We start from the raw sequence: 11255 nt of genomic DNA, 5'->3' as shown, positions 1-11255 counted from the left end.
CGTCGGGTTTCGGGTTTCTTATCGGGTTTTGATAAAATACCCGTCGGGTATACCCGGCTCAAAACCCGCTAGGTTTCTACCGGTTTTTGACAAAATATAACTAACTGATTACAAAGATGGTTACCATAAAGATAAAATGTCACAAATAATTGGAATAAACAAGTTTCGACAAATAATATATTTGGAATATAGTGTATATATATAATATATAATAAGCTATATCTAGTATATTGGGCATATTATCGGGTAAATGGGTTCATGTTATCAGGTAATTGGGTCGGGTAATCGGGTATATTAGAAATCCCAAACCCATCCCAAACCCGCGAAAATTTTCAAAACTAATCTCAAACCCGTCCCAAACCCTAATGGGTCGGGTATTACCCATCCCATTTATATCGGGTTTCGGGTTTTCCCATCGAGTTCGGGTTTCATTGTCATCCCTAATTTTGATCTCACACGCAATGAAGTTGTTTTGATTGTGGTGGGTTATCAAACTGAGGGTGATTTGTTTTGTTTTTCATTTTTTTATAAGAGTATTGTCTTAATCGGACCCATGTTGCTTGGACGATCACACGAGAAACCATACTGCTAGGGTACTTGACAGTCGTTGTGTCACCACAAGAGCAGATTTCTCTGACGTAACACACGGTGGAACTAAAACTCTAGTGAGCTCGGGATTTGAATTGACAACCTCGTAAGACCTAGCTCAAATCCTTCATTGTCAATATCTACCAAGATGCCAATAGTGAAAATCGGGCTTGAATGTCCGTTAGAGTTCCCAAACATCCTACCATTATGTCACATACGAAGGATTTGTTTTTCATGTTTGAATGAATATGTTTGTCAAAATTTAAAATCATTTATGTTCTTTCGTTAAGAAAAAAAGGAGCTTAGGCATTTCTTCAAACACCATATATGCATAATCAATTGCAGAAAAAGTTTTGAAGTCGTCGATGTGTTTCAATGGCATGAACATAGGGGTGACAAATGTGACCCGTTTGATTGAATGGGTTGTATTAAAATGTATATAATGGGTCGGAATGAGTCAAACTAATCAAACTAAAAATGAATATGATTGAAACAGGTTAAAACGGTTGACATTTCTTGAAGGTTTTTTTTTTTCATGGAACAAGAAAAACGGAAAAAACTTTTTAGTATTTTTACTTTTTTAGTTTTTGATTTAAATCATCATTTTAGCTCAAAATTACCGGCTTCTCGTTACAGACTCAGATTTTTAAAAACCAAACTTTTAGTTTCAAAACGCTTGGAGGTGGTTTAATTAATTCAAAACTCTTGTTGACTAGTTTGATTCACCAAATCGTATTTCGGTTCAATTTGGCTAAAACCGTCTTGAAGACCATACATAATGATCATTCAACCATGCACTGATGCACTTATTATAGAGTTAATACATCACTACAACACAGCTGCCGGCTATTACCTGGATCCCTGCTACAACTATAATCTTTTATCTTCATTTATCTCTTATTGGTTTATTTTATTTTAGAGATAGGTATCGTTTAAAAATAAAGTTTGTTCGTTATTGTTACCGATCGTATTTTCTTCCTGTATAGAAGCATTGGCTTGATCAATAAACAACAATACAAGCTTCCTCATAAGTTTTTACTTATTAGTGTTTTACATTTTAGTGATTTGTTTCTTCCATGTTACCTGAACCATGATGTTTTTTTGTTTTCTAACTCCCGTTCTTGACCTATATTTTGTGTTTCGAGGTAGACCGCTTAGTGAGGTTGGATCTAGTGGTTCCTTGTTAGACTAAAAGATCGGCCATCTTTGGATAAAGTTGGATTAGTTTGGACTTTAAACCGAGTGGAAGGGGTGCAATCAAGCGAAACGTTAGGGGTCTCCACTCTTCCCTTGTTTTGATGATTTGACCTTTTTAAGACATCATTATTCTATTCAACATGTTATTTCTTTATACTTTACGGTTAATAACCAATATCATTTAAAACATGTAAATCCATATAAAATCCATGTATAGTATCTATTATCTGGTTAGTACTGCCTCCATTTCATTAGGCTATGTGTAGTGAATGGGTTACAAAATATGGCGTTTTATGTTATATAATGCTCAGTTAGCAAAGAGATGGTTTTTGTTTTAAGGGTGTAATGGTGTTGTAGGCTTGTAGCCTTATATATATATATATATATATATATATATATATATATATAATAAACAAGTGGATCTTCAACAAACCATTCCATTACTTTTCACCAAAACTCTTTATATGTCCACGTGTAATTTTCTCTTTCATTTTAATTTTTAATTTAATTAATAGAACATAATCACAAAATCACGGGATCAGTTTTTGACCAAATCTGGATTACAAATCACATATCATATATAATTCATATATCCCAATAATCTACCAGAAACCCTATTGCAACCATCAGTTATCTCTCAATCCAAACAGATTATTCAAGGTATGTTGAAGATTTCCACGATCATCAAACGATTTCCAATATATCCACGATTATTCAAGGTAAGAGAAACCCTACGCAAAATCCTTATATGGTTTATGGTTCTTCGTATCTCAATCAGTTTTGTTAAACCTTCATCGCAGGTGTCTTCCTATTTCAATCATAACATGTATGTTGGTCCAGTCGCAGTTTTTTGATCCAGCCGCGGTTTGTATAATTTTTTATCCAGTGATAGTATTCTTCGTATTTCATTCGCCTAAATATTCTATTGTTCAACGTTCATTCATATAAATATTATATGATTATCAGTAAATCATATGTTAGCAATGTCTCACTTTTCAGTGCAATGGAAGAACAACTAAACCATGTAGGTCTTTGATCTTAATTATGACCTTTTTTTAAGAATTAAGATTCTAATATTTGTTTTATTTTTAATCTATCAGGGTGAAAATGTGATTTCGATCTCAAAGCACAAATCATAAGCAGATCCACTTTTATTGCTTGAAACGACAATTCCCTATAATTTGAAAACACCATAAGTTTGTTATTAATCTCAATGCTTAAGTTACTGTAATTCTGGTCTATGTGGCTTAGGGGATAGAGTTATAGCATTTCCACTTTTTTGTTGTTTTCAAACATAACTATGTTCTAATATTAACTTACAACATAGGAACCTATTATTGTGCTTATATTCAAATTAAAAAGCATATGAATGGTGTTCTTTAGCTTGCTGGGATGAAAAGGGGAGGATCAAATGCAAGAATTTAAAATAGATGGCTTCAATTTTAAGGTATTTTCTATCCTATGTCTAAACACTATTAATAATTTGGAACTTTTGCATGGTGAAATAGGATAAAGTCATAAAACATTAAACCAATTTCAATATTTTTCCAATAAAGCCACATTTTCTCTAACTATAAAATATATGTAACTTTCATTATCATTTTATTGTTGTGAGTTTTTCTCATAGTTGTTTGAATTAGATAACTAAATGGAACAATTATAAAAGTTGGTTATTGTTTAGAGACCTTTTTAATTCACCATGAAGCCGTTATTTAGGTTAAACATGAAAAGAATGCTCAATCATTAGTAACTAATATCTAATATTTCCATTTATATTAACCGCTAATAATCAGCCATTAGTAACTAAAGTCAAATTGTGGGTTTTATCAAGGATTGATTTTTCTTTAATCCAGGGGCATCTTGGGGATAAGTAAAACAATGAATAAATATAGTATATCATGCATGCTTCATTTGTGCAAAATTATGTCTTATACTTTTGCTTTAATGAAAACATGTAAATACAAAAACTACCATTCATTAACTATTGCTGATTACAAGGAGCCAAAGTTCTTGTGGGTTGTAAGATGCATACCCTCGAGTATATTTCGTATGAGCCAACAATTATTGGTGATGTCAAGAATGAGATGCTCATAGCAAGGTAATATACTATTTTAGTTAAATTAAATTGTTAAATGTTATAACAGTATGATAATAATTTTTAAAGGTTTTGAAAGAGGAACTACAACAAATACGTTTGTTGTATAATAAACATATGAATTTGTGAAGAGGGGTCGAGTTGGAGATTCATATAAATGTGAAACAAAAAAAAAAGTTATCATGATGAAGGTGTTTTAGTGACACTAGATGTGATAATTTTCAAATTTTGATTTCAAGAATTATAAGAGGGTGTCATTTTTTTTACGAATGATTGATAAATGAGATAGGCGTAGTTTAACTATTGAAGCCAATTGGGCGATTCTATAAACAAGCAACCGATAAGGAAGTTTATAAGACTGCATGAATATTATGATGATATCCACATTTGTGAGAGGTTTTTGTTTACTTTTTATTGCAACCCGTATCAATTAAGACTTGAAAAATCACATTCTTGACTTTTGAGGTCAACTGAACCATGTTTGTAAACACTAAACTGATACGATTTCTATAGGTTATCAAGAAAGTTGTTAAGACGTTCATAAACTTTATGATAAATTGACACTCAAGAAAGGTTTTTCTTTAGTTTTCATTACAGCGTATTGCAATCTTGCACTTGAATGTTTTAATCTTCGACCTCAAAAGTCAAACGTTACTTCTTAGCGTGATAAGTTGATATTTTTTTTTCTTAATTTTGTAGGTGAATCTGTTAGAAATATGGAAACATTTGAAGTGAATCAAATCCCGCCACCACTTATGTTTTAACAGTGTTCTTACTCGCGTATAGTACTTTTTCTTGTGTATGTTTATGCTACTTATGTAAGTGGATGTAAATAGTTTGTAATTATTTATATTTATATATTATGTTTTATTGCTTTATTTTATACCAACCCGTGTATTACACGGGTTCTAACCTAGTGTATATATATATATATATCATACACACATACCATTAAAATTATAATAAAAACAAAGCATGCTATGGGCGACAGATATTCCTCGCCAACCCCCTTTTCACCCCTTTTGTCGCCCACGGGGGCGATGTTCCAGCCCAATTTCGCCCCATTTCACCCCAAGTTCTCGCCCACTACACTTGGTCTTAAAAGTCATGGTTTGAAAACACACAAAGTTTAAGTTGAATTGAATGATTGTTTTGTTTTCTTACCAAATGATAATAATATCCTTGGAAATTGGGTCCATCAATATTGTTTATTAATGCTAGTTGTGTGTGTTTAAGGGTAAACTTGAAAAATGGCTAATAAATTTTGAAATTGGACATTTTTAATGAGACAGATAAAAAACAAAATATAGACACTTTTAATGAGATGGAGGGAGTATAATTAAGAACTTTGGTGCAACAAAGTGTGTTATTTCTGTTTTTGTATATGCAGTGATGGTTTTGAAATTTAGCATATACATTGGTGTTGGCTAGATAATTTGTTGTTGAGGGTAAATGTTTGTACCGGTTTGAAACCCGCGTTTGAATCTCTGATGCCGCAAATGTTGGTGTCATTTTTAAGTGTGTTATTTATGTTATTGTTTATGTTATAGTTAGAATGTTTTGTCTTTTAACATTAACTTTTGTGTAGACCGGATAATTGTGTTGTTAAGTGAAACCGACCTATTTTGCATACAATCATCGCATTTTGTTTTAGTATCGGTACAGTAACGAAAACCGACCAATTACCAATTTTGTTTTGTTTTTTTGTTTTTTTTTAGTTACGGTACTGTAACGAACGTGACTGAGATCGACCGAATTTGTGTAGACCCACCGCCTCAACGCCCGTGATTGACAACGCTCGGATTTTACCAACACCTGAGCTTTACTGACCGACGCCACACCATTGATCCACCTCAATTTTTAAATTGTTTTTGTTTTATTTGTTGTTTTAGTTTTGATACCATAAAGCACATAACAAAAACTGACCGAATTCGTGTCGACTTACCGCTTTAAAGCCGAGACCTACAATGCTTGGATTTTACTAGAGCCCGAGTTACCGAGTTGCTCGGCAAAATGTGTCACGTAAAACAATTGTTATATATATAAGATAAATATTAAAGTGTCACGGAATTTAGAATTTATTTTGAAATCTTAGATTAAGTATAAAAGATCTCATCCCGAGATCTAGTCTTTTTTGTTGTCACTTTTCTATTTTTTTCAGCCAAAACCATTTGTTTGATCTTTCTTATATACATAGGGGTGTAATCTCCTTATGCGTGGCCGAGACACGTTTCAGTATCACTTACGATATCGATTATGTTTTGCTCCGTCAAAAACCGACTGAATTCACGTAGACTTTCCCTCACAACGCCCGAGACTGACAATGCTCGGGTTTAACCAACATCCAGGTTTTATCAACCGAAATGTGTTTGGTTATTATTTTTTTCTAGTTCGTCGCAATCATTATTTAATGCCAACACTTTCGATGCCGAACACATTCAGGTCGGTTCTCAGCTGCAACTCAGGTTTTTTTGGTTTGTCGCGAGTTTGGTTGTTTAATTTGTTTATTTTTTTTTAGTTTCGGTGCCACAAATTGATACTGACTAAATTCGTGTCGATGCTTTGCTGCAACACATAGTTTTCCATCAGCTTGGCGCAACGCGCCATATGTGATACTAAATATAGATAAAAAAAGGCGGTGCCACAAGGAAATTTGTAGAATATGCTTTTTTTTCTTTTTTTTTTTGGCTTTTTTAATTTACCTTTTGAATTTAGTTTCGATGTCGTAACAAACTTTATCATTGTCGGCTGAAATCGCCATGACTAGCCAATAGCCATTGTAACACACCGGTTTTCTTGTTGTATTTTGTTTGTTTTAAATACACCCCTTTTACGAAGTTACTTTTTGGGTTTAATTCCGGTACCAGAACGGCATAGTGGATTTAACCGATACCCGCATCGACTAGCTCCGACAACGCGATGGTTTTACCAACGAACGGGTTATACCGGTTTTTATATTAAAGATGTTTGTTTTTTATCGACTTGTTTTAAATATTTTTTTGGCTTTAGTGTCGGTATTGTAACGAACATAAATGATTGTATTTTTGTAGCTTTAATCATAAGTTTTACATATCCTCCACCTAGGCTTCATGTGGGCTCTATCTCTCTCTCTCTCATTCCAAACCAACAATTGGAGATGCCTTAAACACTATAGTTGTGTTCTCCTTGAAAAACTAATCGATTTATATGACAACTCGTAAAATCCAGATTAATTCTTGACATTAATTAAACACGATTATTAGTCATAAGCGTATTAAAATACATGTATGCTCATCATGTCAATCCTAGTCTAGTAAAACTGCATGCATTACCGCATCACACGAATGAAAACCCGACACAATGATTGGTGATACTATATTTTAAATACAAATATAATACTTTTATATTTAAAAGGAAAAGGACACAACATATTTATATGTATATGTATATAAATAACGACTCTAAACCATGTCCAGAACGAAACGACACAACATATTTGAAAGGAAAAGGACACAACATACTATATTTTAACTATGAATATAATACTTTTATATTTGAAAGAAAAAGAACACAACATATTTATATGCCTATGTATACTTTATAGGTTAGTAAGCAAACATATGTGAACGAAACGACATTTTGACTAAATATAAAAGTAAATCTAACCTTAAAGTTATTAAACTTGTAATAAACAAATTATGCATGTATGGGAACGATAAGCGCAAAAATATAACTTTTAACTACATTACCTTTCATTTTGGTAGCACAAACTTATTATAAAGGGACTATATCTAATAACTATTATCTAGTCCTTGAATAAATCCACACAAAACTTCGGTCCATGCCCCTTGGTGACAGATTTTATTCACAAGACACAAACATAAAATAATTGAGTCTATGCATCACACTCCCTTAGAGCATCCATAATGCTAAGCTGTTTTTCCTTGTTTCAAACCGCCACCTCAGCATATCACATCAGATTTCAAACTAACCTCCAAAACATTCATTCATCCTCCATATATAGTCCTTGTTTCAAAGCACCATCTCATCATCCACCTCAGTATTTAATTTTCCTTTTATTTAATTCATTTATTAAAATGCACACATAAAACTAATAAAAACTTCATTAACTTTATATGTTAACCTCCTCTATTCTTAGTTAAAAAAACTCAATTACTTCGTATCCCCGTTGAATTATTAACCCTTTAAACAAATTTGAAAACAAAAATAACATGTTTAATGGTGAGATAATAATAAAAATTTGCTAAAGATTTAATTAAAGTTGATATACTAAAGTGTTTGTTTCGTGAGTAAGTGAATTCAACACATCTTGCTTACTTAAGGTGAAATTTTTATTAGTATCTCACCATTAAATCTCAACTATTCATTTTTCTTTCCTATCAGTCTATCACCATGTAAACATATGCATTTGATATTGATTTCAATCATTCATGAACCAGCAGGAAATTTAAAGATGAAAAATAAGGAATTTAGAAGATGGAAAATATGGTGTGTATTTGCTTTGTTAAGGTGGGACATGTAGTACACTTTTGAAGTGTTCTGGATTCACAAAACGATCCCTCCTCTCTCTCTTCCAGCTAGCCATCTCCAACGGTAACATCCCTTTTGAGGGTTTGGTTTGGAATTCAGACCATTGCCACATCTTCACCATTGGAGATGCTCTTATCTTGAGCCAAAGAATCAAAGCGTGCATGCATGCAAGGCACACCTTTATATAATTACATAAAATGATATTAGGAACCAAAAAGGATAAGTCAACATAAAATAAAGCATCCCAACTCCATTCCATTTTTATCATCCAACCAAGCCGTTCCAACCTTTCTCACTTCCTATTGGCGCCTTGTTTGTACACACACAATAATACATACAAATGTTAATTTTAATATTAAAATATTAAGCCATCATATTTAAGGTTATAAAAGATGCGCTTGAAAACAAGCAACACATTCCATATACATCACCAATGCAAAAGACTCTAATCCTCCTATTCCTATTATTCTTGACCGAACACAAACCATCCCACCCTTGGTTCGGGTTGCATCTAGCATACACACACACCTCATTTTCTTTGTTCCAACAAATCAAGCTCCATGACATAATCAAATCCAAGATAGGGCAATTAGTGCAAAAAGGAAGAACCAAGGGCTAGGAGAATCATTCAAGTTCTTGAGGTTGATTTGGGGTGCTCAAGTTCAAGATCTTTTCTTTAGCTTCATTCTAGGAGAAATCCACTCATAGTGAGCATAGAACTATCCTAATCTCTCAGTCATATACTTTTAATTAAGAGTTTGTGCTTTTACTTAAACTGTAAAAAGTAACAAGAGCTGACTAATAAATATGTAGATCTAGTAAAAGATAACTTAAAAACATATTATATGGCATTGATCTAACACTATGGACTTAGTTTATTGATGTGTGTTATCTTTGAATAACTCAACTCTAACAAACATAATAGGTATTATTAATGTTAAACTTATGTTTAATTTATAAAAGACTTACGCGTTATTTTTAAAGAGAGTTTCGTGCATACAATATTTTTTTTATAAAAGCTTGAGTATAAAAGTTATATTTAAAATGATTTGGTAGAATATCACTTTTTACTATATATGAAGTTTTCGTTTACATAAATAAATTTTATAGTATAGTTTTCTACAAGTAAATATTTTAAACCGCAGTTCTAAAATAAACATATATTTATTTATATACATACATGTATATGAACAAGCGTAACTAATAAATATATAACTACTCGAACTTTTACGACGTTTATGAAACATATATAATATATATATATATATATAATCTTTTACTTTACGTTATAAAACTATGTATCGTTAAATATATTTTTAACTTGGTACTTTACTTAAAAAGATAAACATATAATGACATATATAATTGTTAGCTATTATCCGAATTACGAAGATAAGTATATAGTTGGAGTTATATGTTCATAAAACGAACTACATTAAATATTAATGTATCAATAATTCGTATGATCCCGTAAGTTTAGGTGTTGGGTGAACACATTGCATAAACCAACATACTTAATTAACATGTTGAATTGACCTTAAGTTAGTCAATACTTGTCTTAAGACGAACGTAGGATGAATACAAACAAGAGTTCTTACGCATTACTCACTGACGCGAATGTGAGTTTCACGGCCCCTTTTCTCTTTTACTGTTTTACAAATTAGGGGGGCAAACATACTAAAATTATTTTGATAACTTTGCATAAACTTAGTAACTTTACGTAAACTTATTTAGTTACTTTTTATAAACTTATTTTGATAACTTTTCATAAACTTTGCATAAACATATTTGCTAACTTCGCATAAACTTATTTCATAACATTGCATAAACTTATTTGATATTTTACATAAACTTATTTAATACGATAATTAGTAAACAAGACATAGAATCTTTATGTGAGCATGAGTTACACGAGGCCCTTAAGATCTTCAGATCAATACATTCTATAATCATTAATTATGGGATTAGCCGAGGAATATGTGGGTAGTACTATCGGGATTGATCCCCCACTCATGGTTAGTCGCTCTAACCGACGTGTTAATGAGTGCGTATAATCTAATACAGTTACCGTGGGATGGTATCGGGCAATGAAACAACATGATTTAGGCTTGATTATAGGCTCATTCTCATATATTAATTTGTATTCTTAGCTAGTTTACAAAGGATTATCGATCTTGTTTAGGTTATCGTATATATCATATTGCATTACATACACTCACTTATATATCTAAAAGGGCTTTTAAGTTCGTAAACGTAAACTTTTTGGACAACGTTTTCATCGGGAAAACGCACTCATAACAAAGAAAGTTTTCAACTTCATAAATAAGTTTTAATGTAAATTTTAATCACGAAGACATAAATAACTTTTGATCAAAGTTTTATTTACGTAAACATGAACATGTTTTAAAGCATGTTTTTGCCTTGAAAACATAAGATTTCGATAAATGTTTTAATTATGAAAGCATATATTTGAGAAATTATTACTTGTTTTATACATTTTAAACATTTGAAACTCAATAGTTTCAAAGCAACGAGTTTAATCATGCATTTAAAACCTTTGAACTCACCAACATTATGTTGACTTTTAAGTATGTTTTCAGGGTATTAAAATCAGGAAGAAATTTGTGGGCATATACAAGCATCGCATAGCATGTAGGGTCATTACGTCAATCAATAGCTGTGATTATCCATGAACGTCACGCGCTCGCGTTTCTGCTTTGGCAGGGTGTGACAATTTACACTATCGATTTGTTTGATTATGTAAAGAAATAATAAAGATGTAGATGGGGGTTGGTTATGGAGGTTTTAGGGTTTGATATGTAGAAGATAAAGATGAAAATAATTG

Source organism: Bidens hawaiensis, unplaced genomic scaffold (assembly GCF_021521415.1).
Source record: "Bidens hawaiensis isolate Kalapana, Puna unplaced genomic scaffold, B.hawaiensis_p1.1 tig00009903_1, whole genome shotgun sequence".
Taxonomy (NCBI): Eukaryota; Viridiplantae; Streptophyta; class Magnoliopsida; order Asterales; family Asteraceae; genus Bidens; species Bidens hawaiensis.
The sequence above is the reverse complement of the archived record's forward strand: the minus strand, read 5'-3'. Positions refer to the sequence as shown.